Genomic DNA, 20,563 nt, shown 5'->3' with positions numbered 1-20,563 from the left:
CACGAGTCACCTATACCCCTCAAGTCAGTTCTTCCCAACTCTGTCTCTGTGGTGTGTGGGGAAATGATTTTTGTGGGGTTCAGCTGGTGAACTCAGTTTGGGTTTGTTGTTGGAGTTGACTGCCCTGAATGTGGGGCATGTGTCCCAGTAGCTAGGGAGGCAGGGCCACTTTAATATTCAAACCTCCCAGGTGTTCCCAGAGATTCAAGGCTGTTGCAAGAGTCTAAGCCTTCATTTCAGTTTTGCCCCAGCTTGTCTCTGTTGCTGACCCACAAACCACAGGCACTGATGTAGCATCCCTGGGTTTTCCGAGCGGGCCCCCCTTCTCGGCTGTGATCTTCCAGGATCTCTGCTGAGGGAAGGCTGTGCTATGTCACTAGTGCATGTCGTCCCTCAGGGGAAGCCCTGGGCGACCGGGCCATGCAGGGGCACTCCCAGCCTGATGCAAATATTAGCCTATAATTCTTGCCTGGTGTAAGTTCTGAATGGAAGGCAGGTAGCAGAGCTGGGCCCCACCCCTTTCCTCTTAGAGTAGATAGATGCCCTAGGGGGAGGTCATTAGCATTTCAATGGTCCCTCTCTGCCTGTGCCACACCCTTGTCTGGATCACAGAGCTGGGAACTGAAAATGGCCGAAGCTTTCTCCACTGAGTCGAAAAGGGAACAGAGCTAGTCTGAGGCGACCCTCCGGCTCTCCAAGGTCAGTTGTCACCCAAAACCTCTGTCTACTTGTTGGGGATTCATACCTCTTAGTGAGCAGTTCGCACTCACTAATTAAAACCTCAGTTGGAGCTCAGCTGAGCTATATTTGCTTGCTGGGAGAAAGGTTCTCCCTGGCACCACGAGGCTATATAACTCGGGCTGTGGGGGGAGGGCTCTCCCAATTTGGATCTGCAGTTCTTACTTACAGATTTTATGCTGTGATCTCAGGCATTCCTCCCAATTCAGGTTGGTGTATGATAAGTGGATGGTCACGTCTGTCCCCCTGCAGTTATTCTGGATTGTTTACTAGTTGTTTCTGTTTTTTTTTCAGTTGTTCCAGGGGGACTACTTAGCTTCCACTCCTCTCTATGCCACCATCTTAGATCCCTCCTGCTGTTGCCGTCTTGATATTCTTAATCTCTTTGATCAAGAGGCCCTGCGTTTCCATTTTGCACTAAGCCCTGCAAATTATCTCATGGGTCCTGACAAGGAGTCTGTCTGTCTTGTTTGCTGTGTGCTCCTCATTTGGGGGCTTGTGAGGCACATGGTTCCACTGACAGTCTTCAACCCATGCTCTGATGCCTTCAAGAGAGAAACCATAGTCAGTGGAAGAAAACATAAGGCTGAAGTTCAGGACCCCTTAGGCTTTAATGTCAATGCTGCTAGCAACTGTAATAGCTACGAGACCTTGGGCAGGTCCTTGGGCTGATCTTGGCCTCAGTTTCTTCATCTGTTAGATGGATATGCTCAAACAGCCCTGCCTACCTCACAGAACTCTTTGAGAGACTCAACTTCTCCCTTTCACCTTGTGTGTCATCCAGCCCGACACCGTGCATGAAGCAGTGATTCGGTGCATACTCACTGATGATCTGAAACGTGAGATGATGGGAGGGTCCTCCTTGACAAGACCACATAAATGATAGATCGTCCTTATGTTTCATCATGACATGCTGTCTGATCTCAGGGTTCTTGTGTAAACCTGCCATCTGGACTGGGCTGCTCTGTGGTTTCATACAAGAGGGAGATGGAATCTACTCACTTTGGGGACACGCCCTTGAAAATCTCCCCCTGTTGATGCTTGGTATGCTGAAATAAATGTCACTGGCTTCTTGTCAGTCAAGTTTTGAGTATCCACTTCCTCTCATATTTTCAAATCATCCATCCATCCATCCATCCATTCTGAGTGCGAGGCCTCCATGAGTATATTCCATGTGCACTGAGTTAGTTTAATTCACACTGTGACCTTGTTATTATTATCAGCTCTCTTTTGCAGATGGGGCTCCAACTTAAAAGGACTTGCCCTGTCTCTGCGTGGGAGCTGGCAGGGTCAGGGCTGGGCTTAGCTCTGTCCAGTTCTGGTGATGCTGACTCTCCTGTCACACATGAGGCACGTCCGTACACCTTCTGTCCAATGCGTACTCTGAGGTGGGCTTTCTGGGGATTTTTGTTGTGGCTCACTGAGTAAGATTGCCGAAGGATAGTCAGTTTTGCGTAATTTAGCCATTCATGTTTCCAGTGCAGGTAGCTATGCACTCTTCTTAGAAAGTTCAGGAAACTTTATAATTTGTTTACTTTTATTTTTAGTTGGGCAATGGCTTTATTGAGGTATAATTCACGTATCACACAATTCACTACTTAAAGTGTACAATTCCATGGTTTTTATTATATTCACAGTAAAGTGCAATCATCATCAAAATTAATTTTAGAACATTTTCATCACTCCCCAAAAGAAGCCCCATACCCTTTAGCAGTCATCTCTCCCTCCCTTCATTAGGAACCACTAATCTACCTTCTGTCACTATAGGTTTGCACATTCTGGACTTTTCATATAAATGGAATCATACAACACTTGGCCTTTGGTGTTTGGCTTCTTTTACCCAGTGTATTTTCAAGATTCATCCATGTAGTTGCATGTATCAGAATTTCGTTCCTTTTTACAACTGAGTAATATTCCATTGTATGGGTAGACCACATTTTATTTATCCATTCACCTGTTGATGGACATTTGGGTTGTTTACACCTTTTGGCTATTCTGAATAATGCTGCTATGAACAGTCATGTATACATTTTCCTTTCTTATTATTTATTTTTTTATTTTTTTCTAGGTGCCAAATATGGTCACTGGAGGACTCTTGTGGATGACACTGGGTCAACTATAAATCTGCTTGAGCTCAGTTTTCTCCTCTATAAAACATCTACGAAGAGTGGCGCTGGGTGCTGTGTGTGTGTGTATGTGTGTGTGTGTGTTTTGTCCTGGAGTAGGGGTGGGGAGAGGGGGTGCTAATCAGGAAACAGGCTAAAAGGAGAGCTAGAGAGGTGTTCACAACAGAAAGAAATACTTGGGAAGGAGTTAGAGATTGTCACCATTTTCCTCTCTCCCTTCTTTCTGGGTTCTTCTTTGCTGACCCTACAAAAGATCCAGGTGAGGAAGTGTTCAAGGCACTTTGAGCTCAGGCCTCATATTGGCACAGTTTGACTTGGGAAGTGGATATAGAATCATGCCAGGGTGTTAGCCAGCAGGAATTGCCTTCTGATTGCCCCTGGAGCCCTGTTCCAATAGGATCCTGGAATGGCTCCTGATTCTACAGAGTGTGGAACTGCACCTAGAGACCTTCCCTGCAGAGCCCAGTGAGGTCCACTGTTCGGTTTCAGAGTGACAGACACCTCTGGCTCCTTTCAGAGTGATCTTCATTTGGCCTGTGTCATTCAGCCTCTTCCAGTGCAGCTTGGCAAAGTGGAAAGAACATAGGCTTTGACGTCAGACAGGCTCGATTGCATCCTGAGTGTGTCGCTTATTATGTGCATGACCTTAGGCAGGCCACTTTACCTCTGCGACTCATTTCTCTTTATCTGTCAGATGCAGATAATGATTCTTACTTTGTAGGAATTTTGAGAGCATTGTACAATGAACACTAAGTACCTGCAGAGAGTAAAATGGTCAGTAGATGATAACTGTTTACCATAGAACAATAGTGAGGGATGGACTGAAAACGCACCTGACTCTACTCCGTCAGTCTCATCAGGTTTGTGGGCAGAAGGCAGGGAACCAGGAGCCTTATTCTGCTTTCCAGCTGTATGTATCTTTTTTGCAGATGACCCTCTGCATCTCCATAAACTCATGAATTTCCAAGGGACTCTGAATTTTAACTTGACAAATTTTAGTGAGTTTAACTGCACATCTTTTGCCACATTAAATCATTTTACAAATATTTATCCACCCAGCCAGTGCCTATTGGTCCACCTCCCAGGCCCAGCTCTCTGTGTGGTATACAGAAGGGAAAGTATTTGAAAGATACGTAAGACAGACACTCTTCATACATTGATATGAGACTCAAAAAACAACAAAAACTGGTTTGAGGATCTGCAGATATGGGTTTTCGTTCTGGTGGTGGAAAGTCATTCAACCTTCCAGCCACAGTTTCTTTTTATTGGGAAAAGGAAAGGATTGGAGCCACTGCTTTTAAAGACCTCTCTCCATTCCTATGACTCTGGGCGTCCAGGAAAATGAAATGTTAAGACATAATATTCTTAGCAGCCCCTCCCCTCCTCTGTCCCTCCATGCACACATTTGCCTTCATTCTTTAGAGGGTCAGGATGCTGCAGCTTGGTGTCTGGGACAAGTGATTCTGGCACCTTCCTGGTTTCAGGTCCTAATCATTAAACGCCTTCATTTTACTCACGCTGATGACTTTCTTGAAATGTGTCACAGGAGCCTTCATGGTCAGAACCAGGAAAGGTGAGATGGATTACATTTGGGATAATGGTGAGGCATCATCAGAAGTATCGAGAAACACTTTCTTCTTGAGAGCAGAGCTCAAAGAGCTGTCTTGCTTCATTTGCTTTTACTTTTTTTAAAGCAACATCTCAATCATACACAAAAGTAGAGAGAAGAGTGTTATAAATATCTATGTATTCATCAACTTCAACAGTTAACATTTTTCCATCTTATTTCATGTATCCTTTTCCTCCAATACACTTTATTATTGTTGTTGTTGTTGTAGTTTTTGATAGAGTATTTTAAGGCCAATCTTCAGACATCTTATCATTTCACCTGTGATTAATTCAGGATGTATCTCAAGTAGACATTTATAACTGTAATGTCATTATCACCCATAACAAATTTAACAATATTGTCTACTACCCAGGCTATATTCAGATTTCATGGGGCCAATTTTAAGACTCTCCAAATTGTGAATGGTCAGTTGGCCTGTCCAAGCATTCATTCATTCATTCATTCATTCAATTATCATTTTTGAGGGCTTTAATCTGGCCATGACTTATAGGAGCTCATTGTTTCATAGGGAAGACAAACAAATTCACAAACAAAGTAGAATAAATGAAGAATAGAGACTGGTACAAGGTATGACTGTGTCATGAGTCAGTCTTCTAGGAGGGCTGGAGGGCAACAGAGGGCTTCAGAATCATGGGCCAAATTTTGGAGGTCGAATAAGCTGTCGTAGGCTGGCGATGTGGGAAGGATGCACGTGGCAAAAAGAAAACAGGAAAAGGCTTTCAGGCATCAGAGTTTATTCAAGTCCACAGTTCCATGGAAAGCAGCAAAGAGGAAGGGCCTTGTTTTCCAAGCAAAAGACTTTGTCTTTATCTCCTGGCCAGTGGGTTTCAAATTTTGCAAAAAGCTGTTGAACCTCTTTAAAAAACCTACACAGAAACTGTAATGGACATTTTCATTTGAGGGGGCTACCTAGCAACTGACCCCCTTCCCATGCGTAGGGAACCTTATAAATTCTGATGGGGGACAAACCATATTCTCTTCCTCCAGCTAAATGAGCTGAAGCCTGTGCTCGGGAGAGGCCGTGTGGCCCTGAAGTCAGGAGGATGCGCCCTGGCCCTGGAATCAGCTTTCCCAGCTCCACCTCTTTCCAGCACTCCCTGCACCGTTTTGTGCCTCAGTTCCCTCACGGGTCCGTGCTCGTAGTGTTCTGAAGATTAAATGAGGTGCGTTGTAAAGCACTTGGGAAGCACTCAGCAATCAACAAATACTTATGCTAGCTGCTCTTCACGGCTAGGAAACAAAACAACAAAACAGAACCAAATCCTAACCTCGTGGAGCTTACATTCTTTGTGGGGAGGACTGACAATAACATAGTAAGTATATTCAGTATGTTAGAAAAGAAGTGCCGTGGGGGTGGAGGGACCACGTAGAGTGGATTTGGAGAGCCAGGGTCGGGTGGGTTACTATAAAATAGGATGGCTTTCAGGGTGAGGGTGGTAGAAATTGGCCAGATGTTAACAAGCCCCTTTTCTGTTCCTTTGCACACGAGCCCACTGTATTTCCCAGCCATTTCGGCATTTGGATGGGAGCAATAGACTGGGTTCCAGCCAACAGAGTAGTGTCGGAAGTGATGTGTGCCACTTTCAGGCCTGGCCATAAGATACCCTGCTTGGCGGTCCATGTCCTTTCATCTCCTCCCTCGGTGACCTTGAAGGTCATGGGCTGGAGATGGCGCATCCCTAGATGGAAAGAGCCACCAGTTTGGAGCTAATGTAAAAACCCTGAATGCGAAACTGATTTACACCTTTAAGTCGCCGTCTTCTTTCCTAATACTCTGCCCACTTGCTGACCCTCCTGCTGCCTTTTCTTCTACCAATTTTTGTATCTTTTTCACAGTGCCAGGAAAGCAGCTGCCCAGGGCAAGGAGAACAGGCTGGGGAAAGGCAGGCCACGGACTTGCCTCTTGATGCCAAGCGGAACATCTAGCACATCTGCCTTTTCAAGGAGCCAGGTACGGGGTGAACCTGGTCCCTTCAGCCAACAATTCATTACTCATTTAACAAATTTGGCCCCAAGGAGGTTACACAGAGCTCCAGTTCCTCAGGAGACAGCAAACACCAATCCAAGCCGCCACTAAGTTTATTTAGAAATCATGAGATTAAAACAGATAAAGATTAAGCATAGCCATTTGTCCAATCAGCATCTGATTCCCTCTGGACGTAGAACAAGTAGGTGACTAATTCTTCTCTTACTAATTGAAAGAGTTTGCCCTTCTTACTGTAATAAAATTATTTTCACATAAAAATGAGATTGACTCAAAATAGTTTTAGTCTAAAAGAGAAAGCCTAGAAGAACACTATTTATGCCTTAAGAAAAACCATCTCTGATTAATTACGTCACACTGCTCAGGCTACTTTAGCAACCCGAGTCTCGGTTTCCACATTTGTAAAAAGAGAAAAATAATACTTCCTTCGTATAGTAAAGACATAGAACACATAACACACGCAAAGTGCCTGTGACTGTCTGGGACATTGTGAGTGGTTGGCAAATATCCCCTTCCTTCCTTAGGGTGAAGCAATATATGAGGGTACAGAGAGAAGTATTAAAGGAGGGAAGACGAAATGAAGATTTTGATTCAGTCACAGAAAACAGAGAGCCAAAGCAAGAATTGAAAGGGATTAAGGTAGGTTTTGCAAAAAATTTGCAAGAGGGATGGATGGAAAGTCTTATATATAGATATATTTGTGTACACATGTGCTTATGTAACAGATACAGTCTGAATTTGGAATCAGAATTCCTTGGCTCCCGGCTCTACCTGTCACTCACTGTGATCCTTGCTTTTTCCAAATATAAAAAGAAAGTCAATGGAATGAGAAAATGCAACACGAGAGCAGTCTCATCGGGGCAACTACTTCTCACTCGTAAGGTGTTAATCCTGTACAGGTGGTTAGATAGTTGTGTAGTGCACAACCGCATGGCAGAAGGTGACGTACTGGGTTCTCAAATACGAAACTGCAACTGCCTGTAAGAGAACACCAACAAGATGTCTCTTTCTAAGAATTAAATGAAAACTCCTTTATCATTTTGCTCTTTTCTAGGTAGAAGTACCATTACTTGGGCTGCTACTTGATACTAAGATGAAGTGCCCTTTTCATCCAGAAAGCAGTCCAGAAGTGACTCACACACATATTCTTGTTTGTTAATCTTCAAAAATCTTTTGAGGAGGTTAAAGGGGAACCTCCTCTTAAAACAAAACAAAAATTATGAACTTGAGGGACACATAAGAGACAGAGAAGCCCAAAGAAAATTGGACTCGTGTCACATCATTTGGAATGTTTGCCAAAAAATTAGCCAATGAATATGGAGAGCTCCCTCTTCATGCCTTTATCGCAATAACTTCCTCACTGCTGTGTCATTGTCTATTTGTAAATCCATTTCCTTCTCACAAGACTGTGAGATCTCCAGGGGCTGGCTCTAAATCTTTTCCGTTGCTGATTTTTCTCCTCAAGACCAGGTGAAGGGAAGAACTTAGCAAATGTTTGTTGAAAATGAACAAACACCAGCGTTACAGTGTTAATCAGCGTGAACATATTAATTTGGATTCTACTAGTTTTGTTTGCCAGTTTTTCACATAGAGAGTTCATGTCTGGAAACAGTCTACCAGACAGATAATTGTCATTTGAATCATTTACTATGTTCCAGATAAATATACTATCATATCTTTTGCTAATCCTCTACCTTTGAGCATGTGTGGTTATTTCTGATTTTTCATTATTATAAGTAGTTCTAAAATGAAGATTTTTTGAACATTCTTTCCTCCCATGTTAGGGCTATTTCTTTGGATTGTGTTACTCAAAGTGGAATTACTGGGTCAAAATACATAGATATGGTCAGAATGCTCCATAGAAAAATCAATGCAATATTTTCAGGGCTACCAGCGTAGAATAAGTTCAGCATTCCCCCAGTGTTCTACAAAAATCATTTCTTTTTTATCCCTATATTTTATTATGAAAAATCTCATTCAGCCAAGTTGAAATAATTTTACAGTCAACACCCCTGTATCTACCATCTCCTATCTACCCTTATTGTTTCACTGTATTTCTTTTATCAGCTACCCAGCCATACAGCCATTCACTAATTGATCTTCCTTCTTATATGTTGCAAAGAAAATTGCAGACTTCAGAACATGTCAGCATACACATTATTAACAAGAGTTCAAGATTTGTTTATAGTTTTTCTTGAGGTAAAATCTACATATAATGAAATTCAAAAATCTTAAGTTTACTTTGCTGAGTTTTGACAAATGCACACGCTTGTGTAACCCAAGCCCCTCGTGATATAGAACAGTCCTATCAGTCTAGAAAATTAACTCACGTCCCCTGTTGCTTGATCCCTGCCCTCATACCCCAGAAGCAATCGCAGTTTTATTTTTTTCCACCACAGATTAATCTTTCTGCTCCAGAATTTCATATATATGGAATCATGCCACACAAAATGGCATTTTTGTGAATCATCCACATTGTTGCATGTGTCAGTATGTACAGTCCATTGTATGACTGTGCCACAAGTTTTTATCCATCCTTCTTTGAATGGACACCTGGGCTATTTTCGGCATTTGGAAATTATGAAGAAAGTTACTATGAATATTCTTGTCCAAGTCTTTTTGTGAACTTTAATTTCTTTTTGCTACTTTAATAGATATGCTGTTACTTTTAAATTGTTCTAACTTCCATATCTGCAATTGCCAGTGATACCATGTATTTTTCTCCAACAATGGTAATAATAACTCCTATTTCTTGAATGCACACTATAGTGAAAGGTCCTCTAATTTATCCTCATAAGAATCTTGCAAACTAGGCGTAATTACATCCACTTTACATATGAAGGGACAGACGTGGACTCGTTAAGTATGTTAGATGTGTGAACTCAGACTGAAGTGGATGCTCTCCAGATCACACCGTGGCTCCCAGGGACTGTCACGGTGACTCCTGGTAGACCAGTTGGACACATCTTTCTTTCTTTTTAATGCAATTTTATTGAAATTTATATTTATAATCACACACCATATAATCCATCCAAAGTATGCAATCATATAGTTGGGCATTCATCACCACAATCAATTTTAGAACATTTCATTACTCCAAAATAAAAATAAAAATAAAAATAAAAAAGAACACCCAAAACATTGCATACCTGTTCTAGTTTGCTAATGCTGCAGAATGCAAAACACCAGAGATGGATTGGCTTTTATAAAAAGGGGGTTTATTTGGCTACACAGTTAGTCTTAAGGCCATAAAGTGTCCACGGTAACACACCAGTAATTGGGTACCTTCATTGGAGGATGGCCAATGGTGTCTGGAAAACCTCTGTTAGCTGAGGAAGCACGTGGCTGTCATCTGCTCCAAAGTTCTGGTTTCAAAATGGCTTTCTCCCAGGACATTCCTCTCTAGGCTGCAGCTTCTTTCTCAGCTTCTGCACATTCTTCAAAGTGTCCCTCTCGGCTGTAGCTCCTCTTCTTAAAATCACTCACAGTTGCACTCAGTTCCTTCTGTTATGTCAGCTCATTTATACGGCTCCACTGATCAACTTAAACCCACCCTGGATGGGTGGAGCAACACCTCCATGGAAATTATCCAATCAGAGTCATCACCCACAGCTGGGTGAGGCGCATTCCAAAGAAACACTCAAAGAATTACAATCTGATCAACCCTGATAATGTCTGCCCATACAAGATTACATCAAAGATAATGGCGTTTGGAGGACATAATACATTCAAACTGGCACAATACATTTTATCCCCTACCCCCTATTATTTATATATACATATTTGTCTCTATTTAATTGCTCATCTGCCCATGCACTGGATAAAGGGAGGGTCAGTCACAAGGTTTCACAATCACATGGTCACATGATAAAAGCTATATAGTTATACAATCATCATCGAGAATCAAGTCTACAGGATTACAGTTCAACAGATTCAGGTATTTCCTTCTAGCTACTCTAATACACTAGAAACTAAAAAGGAATATCTACATAATACATAAGAACAACCTCCAGAATGACCTCTTGACTCTATTTGAAATCTCTTAGTTGCTGAAACTTTATTTTGTTACATTTCTTTTCCCTCTTTTGGTCAAGAAAACATTCTCAATCCCATGATGCCAGGGCCAGGCTCATTCCTGGGAGTCATGTTCACATTGTCAGGGAGATTTACACCCCTGGGAGTCATGTCCCACATTGTCAGGGAGACTTACATTACTGGGAGTCATGTCCCACATAGCGGGGAGGGTACTGAATTTATTTGCAGAGTGGGCTCAGGGGTTACATCTGAATAACAAAAGAGGTTCTCTGGGGGTGACTTTTAGGCATAATTATAAGTAGGCTTAGCTTCTGCTTTGCAAGAATATGTTTCATAAGGGCAAGTCCAAGATCATGGGCTTGACCTATTAAATTTGGAGTCCTTAATGCTTGCAAGAATATCAGGAATTCCCCAAGTGGAGAAGTTTAATATTTCAACATTTTTCCCCAGACCCTCAAGGGGTCTTTGCATATATTTTTAAAATTTTCTGCCCCAAATCCTCTGGGATGTATTGGTGTATTACATTAACCTGTACAGAATAACAAGATCTTATTCCCTATTTTAGTTTCCATGTAATTATGTTGTTTAAATAAACTGACCATACAGGTTAAATTAGATAGTGTGCTATAGATAATATAAATTTTGTACCAAATAAAAGTCTTTTAAATAACAGTTAAAACTCAGGAATAGATGTGGATACTTCTTGAAGGGGCATCTAGAGCTCTATATTAGGTAGTTGCATCGATTTTAATCATTTTGGTTTGGTAAACTTTTAGTGGTTTTATTAGCAAGAGATTTCTCCTATTCTTTTGTTTTCTTTTTAATATGTATTTCATAGTATTTTGTTACACAAATATTTATTTATTCCAAACCATCTGTTTTGTCTGATGACAGGCTCAATTTTTCAAGGGCCGGAAATTTATCTTTTTTCCACTGCTGGAATAAATATGCAGTTCTGCTTTCCACTTTCTTTTCTGATGCTTTTTTCTGTTTTGCTTCCTGACGTATTTGAAATATGTTGCCATATATGGAGTGAGATCTGGAGCAACAAAAACATGGGCAGTGTCTGGCTTCATAAATAAATCACAAATAGAAGACAAGAGAATCAAAACCTGTTTCCTAAGACTGCATGGGATGGTCAGCAGCTGAACTCAATTTCCACTGCTCTTAGCTCTGAACAAAGGCCTGACCTGCCCAACGTGCCACCTTGGAGGGACGAGTCCCCTGGAAACCACAAAGTGCTTGGCATGGAAGGTCTTCGTAGTAGTGCTGGGAATTACAGAGTGTAGACTTTAGTTTGTGCTTCTTCTTTCCTCCACTTTTTTTTTTTTTTAACTTTTTTCCTGCTTTCTTTGACATTCAAAGTTGAGCTGTTTATAAAATCAACAAATGAACAAAGAAGTTAGAAGGGCCCGCACACGAGTTTTTTATTCATTGATCCAGCAAACACTGACTGAGCTAGGTCTTGTGCTGGGAACTTAGTAAAGAAAGATAAGTAACACCTAGCCCCCAACCCAATCTATTGAGGGCAATAGGCATAGGGGTAGGAAAATATAATATAATATGAAATATATGGTGATGGAGATTCATCCAGGGAATTTACTCAGGAAGGGACCACTCCACCGGAAAGGCCATCAGTGTCACCTGGAGGAGGTGACACCTGAGCTGAGTTCAGTTTGGTTCTGTAGGTTGTGAGAGGTGAACAAGGATAGAGAAGCATTAGGGGAGGGGGCTCAGCCCCAGTAACTGCACAGAAATGGGAAAGCACTTTGAGTTGGTGAGGTGACAGGAGCAGTTACAACGGGTAATTCACTTTGGTGAAAGTAGAGTAGGAAGAAGGGAGAAGTGACAGAATGGGAAGACCACCGGGGGCCTGATGTGTTTTGTGAAGAAGCTTCAACAAATGGGAGGAGGCCAATGAGGGATTTAGGCAGGAGAGTGGTACAGAGTCTGGGCTGTGGAAAGCACACTGGCCTCCGAGGGGAGATGAATTTGAGAAGGATGCAGGGATAAGGAGACTATTTTCACTAGACTAGCTAGAGATGCTAAGGCCCAAATTAGAATAACACTAGGAACGGAGAGAAGAGATATTTAGGAAGTAAAAGCAGCAGCACTTGATGTTTTTTTCAGTCATGGGAAGGGTGAAGGAGAGGAAGAAATAAAGGGCAAATTCCAGACTCGCAACTGGGAGGGTGGTGTTGGTACCGAGTTAGGAAACGGGAGGAAAAAGCGTGTTTTGGGGCAAGGTGCTGAGTTCTTTTTGAGCTTAAGATGACTGCAGGATATCCAGGTGGTGATCACTAAAAGGGGATTGGATGATAGATCTTGGCAGCCATTAACAAAAATTTGGTGGTGGAATCAACTGAGAGTTGATGAATTTATCCAAGGATCGGAGGAGAGTGGAAGGAGAGTGGGTCAAGGACAAGCCCTTCAATATTTACAGTGTAAGCAAAAGAGGAGTCAGAGAGAAGCAATCCAAGGGGTAGGAGGAAAGCCCAGATAATACTCAGTCATGGATCACTGGTATAGTCAGTGCAAATCGTTACCCTCAAGAAACCCACGGAACAATGAGTTTCAAGGAGGGAATAACTGAGAGAGCTGCTCCCCGTAGAGACAGATGGAAAGATAAGGATTGAAAACAATTTTCTATTTCACTTGGCAATTAAGAGGGCCCTGGAGAACTTAGTAAGAACTGTTTCAGGGGAGTTGGTCGTGGATAGGTGGAGGGAAACCCAGATTGCAAGTAATTGAGTAATGAATGAGATAAATCAAGTGGAGACAGTGAGTTCAGACTTCTTTTAAGAGGTTTGCATGAAAAGGGAAGGAGCGATTGCAAGAGGACCGTGGAGGGTTTAGGGAAGTTTTCTTTTTAAGGCTGGTTTAAAGGCTAAGGAAGGGAAAGGAGTTGTCAGAGAGAGAGAATGAAGACATAGAGGCGGGAAATTAAAGAGGAAATGGCTGATGGAGCAAGATCCTGGGAGAGGGTGTGGTCGAGGCACTGAGCAGGGAAACACCACCCGGGAGGACGGTGTAGGAGTCAGGGGTGAGGCTGGGTGGGGCTGTCTGTGGGTTTGTCTGGGAGGTGATAATGCCAGTGCCCAAGTGCCTCAGCTGAGCAGGAGCTGATGTGTTCCATCAAAAACGAGGGAAACCTGGGATGGAGCATGTGTGGAGAGGAGTGCGAAGGACAAGATGGCTCCTGGTACAAATGAGAGAGGAAGCCAGCGCAGGAGAAAGACCCAGAAGCAGGGCTGAAAACTGAAGCCACACATTTGAGTGGGAGCGGCAGTCTTCACAGTTGTGGGAATTTCCTCAGCAGTGCTCACCTGACTGGGTAGAGATGCCAAGAAGGTAGTAGATTATAGGGCCGTCCGGGCAAATCTCCATCCTCAAACTCTGATGAGCAAGAAATAATAGTCACCCAGATAAAAACAAGGGTACGGACATTTACTGAGGACTTAGCATGTGTCAGGCACTCTACGAAGGATTTTGCACAAACTAGCTTGTCTAATCTTTGTGGTTGGTACCGATTTTATGGATGAGGCACAGAGAGGTTGAGCTCGCCCAAGTTAGAAAGCAGAGAAGCTGTGATACAAACTCAGGCTGTCTGGCCCCAGAGCTGCCTCTCTTAAACCTTCCTCATTCTTCATTTTTCATTAACTCGTTTAAATGTCTACTTTGATGCCCATTCCATCAGGTGGCAGAAACTTGACCTCAAACAATTTAGAATGTTCTTTTCCCGAACTTAGTTCAGGAAACTTAAGTTCCAGGAAGCTTAATGAGTGGCAAGGCCCTGAAGGGTAGGTTTGCTTGTTTAGGGTGAGGGGGGAAGTGTGTGGGTGTGTGTTGGGAGATGGGGTGGTGTCCATGGCATGCTACCACGTTCTCCATCCCGTGTGATCATGGATCCTCGTGGCTGCAGCTTGCTTGCCCCTGGCTGCAGGGCATCGTGTCCTGACAGAATATTTTAGTTCCTCTGCACCCCTTTTGGATGCTCTTGTTGACGTTTCCCTCTGATCTTGCCCTCCCTGAAACACTGTCTACACCCACTCTCAGCCATTTCTGCTCTCCTATCCTGTCTTCGCACTGTGCAGTAGGGATGCTGTCTTCTAAGCTCTCTGGGCTTTACCTGGGGCCAGGCCACCATTCAACCTTGATTTTGGAGTCTTTAAATGTGTCTCAATTACTAGCACTCCTCTCTTCCTGAATGTCTTAAATTAAAAGTTTGGGCAAAGAAAAGGTACATTTGTGACCCCTTGGACCTGCCCACTGCCTTAAAAGGCTGTCCTTTGCCATGGTGGAAAGAAGGATGGGCCGGTTTCTGTTCTCTGGTGTTTTCCTTGGCTGCCAGGTGGTGTCCTGAAGTTCTTGCACAGTCTGAGGAAGGCAGCTCAAGCCGAAGGCCTTAGGAATTATGACGAGGGCAGGGATCCCCCGCATCATGGCCCAAGCCAAGAGAGCAGGCCACGGGCACACGGCAACCAGGAGGAAGAGGACCATGTCAGGGACGAGTCAGAGCTGGAGGACACAATCTCACCCAGTGATGGTAAACCCAAGGCCCCACCTCTCCACTGCCAGGCCAGGCTGATGTTCCTGGGACCTGGGTGGAGTCTAAGACCCGAAAGGATCTGTTCTAGTCCCGCAGTTCTTAAGCTGTTCGAGAGAACTGTATGCCAATTTAGAGGTACCGATTAGGAATGTGGTAAACTCCTGCAGTCGAGAGCTAATCCCTCTTCACACCCTGTATGGTGAGTACACGCTGGTTTATTAGCACTAAGCCAGCTGTTCTGCTCACTCCCAGCTGACAGGGCCTTTGCTCTCTTCCAGGGATGAAGCCGTAGGATGGTCTGGTTCTGGAAGGAAGGACAAGGTTACTCAGACCCCAGGTCTGGGTCCTCAGTTCCCTGTGTGTGGTTTGAGTGTGCCAAGCACATACACCTAACCTGCTGCCACAGGGACTGAGAAAGAGCGTGCAAACACTTTGCTCTCAGATGACTCCCTGGTGAAGTCTCCCCATCAGCAAGGCTGGTTCCTTTGTGTCCCCTGAATCCACCAGTCTCACTCCCCTTGCTCATCCTGATCCCTCTTCCTCGGATGCCCTGCCACCTCCGAAACTTCTACTGGTCCATGGGTGCACATAATTAGCTAAATCTTCATCCCTTGCTCATGATGTATTCTCATTATTAGTCCACACGTGGCCCTTCCTACCTATCTCATATATCAAATTTTAAAGTAATGTCCTAAACATCCTTGATGCTACCACCTAATCTGGAAGCTCAGACCTTAACGTGGCTCAGACCCAGCTGTGGATCTTCCCATTGTACCTTCCTGCCTTCCCTCCTGTATGGAAGCCACCCTCCCAAATCCTGCACGCATCCTTCCCTTACTTCCCTAATTATGTGTTTTATCTCAACTGTAAGTATTCCTAAAATGTATACATTAAATTTTAATTGTCTTTATTTTCAAGAGTGTCATTGGTATATAATCTTCCAGGACTTAGTTTAAGCACTTAATATTAAGTTGGTGAGCATCATATGTTGCTACATGTCGCTGTAGGTCATCTCATCAATTCTGGCTGTTGTTTGGATGCACTTCAGTTTGCTTATTTTTTATTCTGTTTATGGGCATTTGAATAGTCCTGCCGTGAACAAATTTATACATGTATAAAAGATATCTTGGCCATATATGCCTAGAAGTGGCATTGCTGGGTCACAGTGTGTGTGAACAAATGTTCTCAGGGCTGTTCAACTGTTTTCTAAAGTGGTTGACTGGTTTGGAATCCCCTCACCAACATGTTCAATGAACCTGTGAATCCACTTCTCCAGCACTTGGCATCATCAGACTCTTTAATGTGCACCACTTGGTTGGGGGATAAACTCCATTCCCCTAGTGTGTCCTGTTCTGTTTCCTGCTCACCAGCAAGGGCCAGTCCATGAACAACCTCATCCAGGGAACCCTCCTTGATCAGCATGCTCACCTGAATCACTCTTTGGGTGGCTGCTAACTGTCTTATGCCATCTCTCCACTAGACTCTTGACTCCTTCATGGCATGGGAAATTACTTTGATCTCTTCTAACTCTACCATTGGGTGCAAGCACAGTGCATAGTACATAGTAGATCCCTCAATTAATTATTGCTGTTTGAATAAAACAGTATTTACTTATCTATTTATATTAGAGGACTTGTAGATTTACAGAAAGATCATGCAGAAAACACAGAGTTCCTGTATACCCACCACCATTTTTAACAATTTCCATTAGTGTGGTACCTTTGATACAATGATAAGAAAATACTATTATAATTGTGCTATTAACTATAGTCCATAGTTTACATTAGGGCTCACTGTTTGTGAGGTACAGTCCTATGGTTGCGTTTTTATTTAAAATTTTTGTTCAACTGCTCCTTCCCCATTGAGTGGACTTTGCACCCTTGCCAAAAGTCCACTGGCTCCTCTTCTTTCTGCTCCTACCTCTAGTCATTCCCCAAGGCGGGAAAAATCAATGGACCAAAGATGGAAGGGCCTATTTCTGAACTCTCAATTTGATTCCATTGGTCTGTGTGTCCTCGTGCTAGCTAGTACCATGCTGTTTTGACCACTGTAGCTTTGTAGTAAGTTTTAAAATCAGGCAGTGTGAGTCCTCCAACTTCATTCTTCTTTTTAAAGATAGTTTTGGTTCTGTGGGGCCCCTTGTGCCATGCTGGCATTTCCATTTCTGCAAAGAAGGCTGTTGGAATTTTAATTGGGCTTGTACCACATCTGCAAAAACAGAATTCTTGTTTATGCAGATCAAGGAGGTCAAATATCATCCACGTGGAGGCAGCTGAGTCCCAGAGCGGCTGAGAAGAGGAAGCTGGGATGTGAACTCGTGCTTGCTGGTTGAGGCTGGGCCAGGCGAGATCCTAATTAGCACTCCCGGAAAGCTCTCCGCAGCAGTTGTTTGGTGGAGTGTGACTTCTCCCCGGAGGCTCAGGGAGCCACCTGCTGCTGGGCTTTGAGCCATGTCACAGGTCAGAAGCTGATGTTTTGCCTGTGAGAAGTGACTTTGCCTTCTGTCTGGAGGGAAATCAAATCAACAGATTATTAGGTCTTCTCTGGCCAAGTTACTGTCTTCAGCCACTTCAGTGGACAGCAGGGAACATCAGACTCAGCCCTTGCCCATTGGGGAGCTATGGTGTGAGCTGGGGAGAGCTTCTGGTTTCATTTCAGTCTGCGATGCCAGGCAGACAGGCACTGACCCAAGTGTCCAGCAAGACAGGCTAGGCTGAGGTGGGATTGAATTGCAATTAACCCTAACCTTAACCCTAACCCTAACCCTGACCCTAACCCTAACCCTAACCCTTGGTGGGGGGCTCAGGGGTTTGGGCCAGGGTGGAGGGATTACTAAGCTTATCAAAGCCTCCCTGTTGAAGGCTTTATTTCTCAAAAGAAAGATGGTAGCTCCGAATAAGTGTGGACCATGCAACGTGCCAGGCTCTCCCACCATAGCCAGCCCTCTCTAACCAGCTAATTAGCTGCAGGGTTTTCTGTCAAGTGTGCATACGCTCTTCCAGAGACTGAGGGAGCCACTTCCTGTTGCCTCAGGAAGCTGAGACTGTGCAGAGAAAACAGCTGGGGGTGGTAGGGGGGTGCTCACTGTTCCAATTTTTTTCTTCTAAGCCCACACTCCTACATACATCATTAACTGGTCGTCTTTCCAAACTTTGTTTTCCTGCCTTTTTACTACAACCCAGGGAAGCCCAAACAAGAGCCTCCAAACTATTGTGCCAGGTTTCTACTACTGATAAAAATAATGATTCCTTTCATTTTCACAGGCTTTATCATCTTCAAAGCACGTTTCCGTCCATTATCCCTTTTGATCTTCCCAGTGCTGTGTTGTCACAAGTTCCCTCATAGGTCTCCATTTGTTCCCATTTCTGTTTGAGCTGCTTTCTGTTTCCTTTGAAGCAAAGCATCACGGCAGGTCAGCCTTGGAAATGCTTCTCAGTTGCCTGAGGCTGCAGTAGCCAATTATCACAAGCTGGATGGCTTAAAACGACAGCAGTTTATTTTCTCACAGTTCTGGAAGGCAGATGTCTGAAATGGAGGTGTTGGCTGAGCCCTGCTTTCCAGGGAAAATTTTCTAGGTGAAATCCATTCTTTGCTTTCTTTGTCTTCTGGTGGTGGCCAGTTGCTTTGGCTTGTGGACACATCACTCATCTCTGCCTCCATCTACCCATGGCCTTCTCCTGCCGGTATCTTCTCCTCCTCTCCTCCTTCTGCCTTCCATTGGATTTAGGGACCTCCCAGATGATCCAGGTTGATCTTCTCATCTCAGGAGCCTTTAACATAGTAACATCTGCAAATGCTTTTTCCAAATAAGGTAACATCTGCACGTTCTGGGGACTAGGTTGTGGACATACCATTTAGGGGCTGCCATTCAACTCACTTCCATGTTGGAGCTATTTTAACTGCACAGGGTGGGACCCTCATATCCCAACAACATGCAATAGGCTTAAGTGAACATGTTCACCAGGCACACCTGTTACGCAAAAACCTTGTTTTTTTTTGCTAGGCTCTCCTTAATTTTTTTTTTTCTTAGAATTTCTTTTTAATTCAGTTTTTTTTTTTTCTGAGATATATTCACATACCATATAATCATCCATGGTGTACAATCATTTGTTACCATCATATAGTTGTGCATCTCCCCAATCTATTTTTGAACATTTTCCTTATACCAGAAAAGAATAAAAATAAGAATAAAAAGTAAAAGTAAAAAAGAACACCTAAATCATCCTCCCCATTCCACCCTATTTTTCATTTAGTATTTGTCCTCATTTTTCTACCCATCCATCCATACACTGGATAAAGGGAGTGTGAGCCACAAGGTTTTCACAATCACACTGTCACCCCTTGTAAACTACATTGTTATACAATTGTCTTCAAGAGTCAAGGCTACTGGTTTGGAAGTTGATAGTTTCAGGTATTTACTTCTAGCTATTGCGATACACTAAAACCTAAAAAGAGTTATCTATATGGTGTGTAAGAATGCCCACCAGAGTGACCTCTCGACTCCATTTGAAATCTCTCAGCCACTGGAGCCTTATTCTGTTTCATTTTTCATCCCCCTTTTGGTCAAGAAGATATTCTCAATCCCATGATGTTGGGTTCAGGTTCTCTCCTTAATTTTTTAATCCATTTAACAAACATTCTTGACCAACAATGATCTGCAAGGCACTGGGCAAGAAAATGCTGAGGATACAAAAATATAATGTCTATCCTATCCCCAAGGAGCGTGCAGATATTGGAGGTAATACTTATGTCAAGCAGCTGTTAACAGATGTCATGAGTTAAATGGCCTAAGAGCAAAAAAGCCTGTCCCTTCCTGGCAACCTGCTGATTGCCAGAAATATGACATTGGCCACATTTCATAACCACCTTGCTCTTCAGCCGCCTTGTCTGTAGCAAGAGATAATAGAGCTGCCATTTATCACATGCCCACGATGTGTCCGGTGCCTCATAAGCATTGCAGCGAATTTTTGCAATCCCCTCTGAGGCTGCCATCACCATCTCCACTGAACAAATGAGAAACAATGAAGCTCAGACAAGCAAGGAGCTTGCCCAACTCAGCAAATGCTAGAGTCAGGAATCCAATCTGTTAATGTTCGGCTTCACAGCCCAGGATCTTTCCATTTCCTGGATGCTGCCTCGCAGGGCTGTCGGGAGAACTAACTGAGATTTTGCATGCAAAATGCCTAGGACAGAGCCCCGCATCCAGCAGGTCCCATAACTCAGCTTTCTCTCTCTGTCCACAGCTGTCTCTGCTACATCGTGCTGCCTCCCAGATACAGTATACGTTTTTTCCCCCCTCATAATAATTAAAGCGTGTGCCAACATGTTTATGGAAAGTAGCTTAAAGCATGTCTTTCATCTCTAAGGACCCAATAATGTTTGCCAAGTGCACTCCCAGCTGCAGAGGCCGGCTCTTCTCAGTCAAACAAAGGGGAGGGAGTTCTCCAGGAAATTCTGACAGAGGAAGTAATTTACACTGGCCTGACTCACGGGAGCTACTC

The sequence above is a fragment of the Choloepus didactylus genome, chromosome 20 (assembly GCF_015220235.1).
Source record: "Choloepus didactylus isolate mChoDid1 chromosome 20, mChoDid1.pri, whole genome shotgun sequence".
NCBI lineage: Eukaryota > Metazoa > Chordata > Mammalia > Pilosa > Megalonychidae > Choloepus > Choloepus didactylus.
This window is presented reverse-complemented; position numbering follows the sequence as displayed.